Genomic DNA, 2,769 nt, shown 5'->3' on the forward strand with positions numbered 1-2,769 from the left:
ATGGCTCCTAGAAGTCATGATAATTTTTAAGCTCTTTTCTCTAATAAACCTCATGTAGATTAGCAAGATGATGTTGAGGATCTCTTGAGATGTTTGAGATATAAAGGAAACCATAAACTAATTTACAATGAAGACTGCAATTTGTGAAACCAATATATTACCCTGCTCCTCCAGCTAACAATGATGTGGGAGCCTTCCAGGCTTTGATCCATTGTAATCAACATACAAGATCCACACACTGACCAACAGGAGAGTTTACAATTAAATTTGCAAAGTAAATACATGAAACTCATTTACAAGAATTGAATTTTGGAGATGGTAAATACTAAACATCAGAATAGCAAGTAATATTTAGATAGTTCTATATTATGTGATGCTAACATGTAAAGAACCCACATGTAGACAAAATTAGCATAACCAAAGGAATAACATCACATTTTTTTCTTTTGGTTTAGCACAATAGCTAAGACTACATTAGGTTAGCTTGTATATCAACTGAGGTAGCTAGCCTTCGAGATAGTAATCATAAACTGTATGGCAAGAGTATTAAGTATGAAGAAAAAGAAACAAGTAAGAGAATAAAAACAACAAATCACCACAGACCACATAAAAGAAAGAAGAAGCATGATGTTTTCAGTGGCTTTGATAGTTTATTGAAGAAATTCATATGAATAATCTGCAAAGTACTTAAATACAATGGATTTATCAGTTGTATTTATACATAGAAAATAAGCATATAATTTTCTGGTAAATTTGTTCTGTAATATCATAGCTATGCTAAATTTGTTTTGAAATATCACAGCCCTACTGAAACCGTCCATTCAGAAATATCAAAGCCCTATTGAAATTTTCCATTCATCTTAGTCATATAACATCATGCCCATGAATATTCTTACATGCTCCAAAAGTGAGGATAACAACTATCATCATGTCATCCTTAGATCACTTTCTATCCAAATATTTCCCTTTTTCTTGCAGGTTTCATCTAATTCAGAGAGAAAACACTCCTATATTAGAAATGTAGGTGCTTCATACAACCTTACAACCTTAGATTATCTGCAATTAGAAATGCATGACACCGAGACAACTTCTCGTAATACATTGTAGATAAAGGAGGGGCATTTCACCTTTCAACACACTACACATCAATACTTATGAATTGCTTAAAAATGATTGTTTTGAAGAGTTCGCCACAGTTCTAGCAGTAGGATCTTCAGTAGTCCCAATTCTAACGAGCTCCACACATTGTCTGTCTAGTAGCATCATTTGCAACGACTATTGCAGGCTAAACGTAGGCTTCTTCAATATGGCCTATTTCTAGATTCTCAAGAAATAAAAATCCACTGGCCCCGAATGGCTTGCACTTATGAAAACATAAAATATCTTAGAAACAAATTTTCAATATAGAAATTACAGATCAAATAGGCACAAAGCATTCATTACTGGGCATGGTTATTGTGCCCTACCCCAGATCGATGTTTTGGGGAGAACTCATCAAGAAACAGTTTTCAAATATCGTAGTCAATCCATTCACGGCAATATAACCTTTATAAGTGAAGCCCAAACACCCAAGTAGACCCTGTCTATAGGACAAAAAAGTATTTTTCTTTAGCTCCTCATATTGTGCCCTATTGGAAGTATAGTGGAGCTCATGAGGTGAAATGGGCATCTTCCTACTAGACTTGGTAAAACTTATCGAGGATTCACAGGACAATTCTTAGATCCTCCTGCCTCTTACTTGAACTTGATTTAACAATGCAACTGTTTAATCCTCCTGGTGCTTTTTCTCTTAATTTGAAATTTTCTTAGTGGAGGGCACAACAATCTAATATGTTCATTACAGAGGAGCCCATCAGCCGTAGATAATAAGCGCTATGAATTCAATGCTCCATCCGCCATTGTGAACCATGCACTGAACTAAAAATAGTCTCCACTAGAGTTCCTAATAGTGTTGTCCTTGCCACCAAATTCTTCAAAATAATTCCCCTTCATTCTTCTTCGAAATACCAGGCTTCTCCTCCCACACAAAGGACACTACGGCTTTGATAGACTTGGCGAACTCAAACAAAATAGCAACCAATCACATTGGGCTAGTGGGTGCACTGAAATAGAACCCTCCACAAAGATATCCATTTCCTCTTCTAGGACTGGATGGGGCACTTTGCGTTGTGTGTGTCGAGGTCTGTTGACAACGGTGCAAATCCTCAGTTGTCGTGGGGAAAGTGACGTTGTTGATCGTTCTGGTGGCTTCTTCCATTGTGTATGCCTCCTTCAGTACATAACAAATAATGTTCCTCATTGTCAATGCTCTAGGATCAGGGATTTTGAATGACCGATTGATTCTCACCGAATTGAAGGTGGGTGTGGAGGTCCCTAGATGAGACGATGGTGGAGGAAATAGGGAGGATATTTGCAGAGCCGTGACGAGATTAATGCCGCCAGAAGACGGAGAAGAGCGGAAGGGGGTGAGGAAGACTACATCACAAATGAGATATGTGTTCAAGAAAATGAAGAGCCATGAGGAAAATAATGGCGCCGAAAGATGGAGAAGAGGGGAAGGAGGTGAGGAAGAGCACATAGAAAATGGGAGATGTGTTCAGAAAAATGAAAAGTCGTGATGGTAGTAATGGCGCTAGAGGATAGAGAAGAGTTGAAGGAGTTGAGGAAGAGCACATCACAAATGGGAGATGTGTTCAGAAAAATCAAGAGTCGTGAGGGCAGTAATAGTGCCGGAAGATAGAGAAGAGGGGAAGGAGGTGAGGAAGAGTG

Source organism: Pinus tabuliformis, chromosome 5_2 (genome assembly GCF_031772625.1).
Source record: "Pinus tabuliformis cultivar Carrire ecotype Pingquan chromosome 5_2, CPIR1, whole genome shotgun sequence".
Classification (NCBI taxonomy): domain Eukaryota; kingdom Viridiplantae; phylum Streptophyta; class Pinopsida; order Pinales; family Pinaceae; genus Pinus; species Pinus tabuliformis.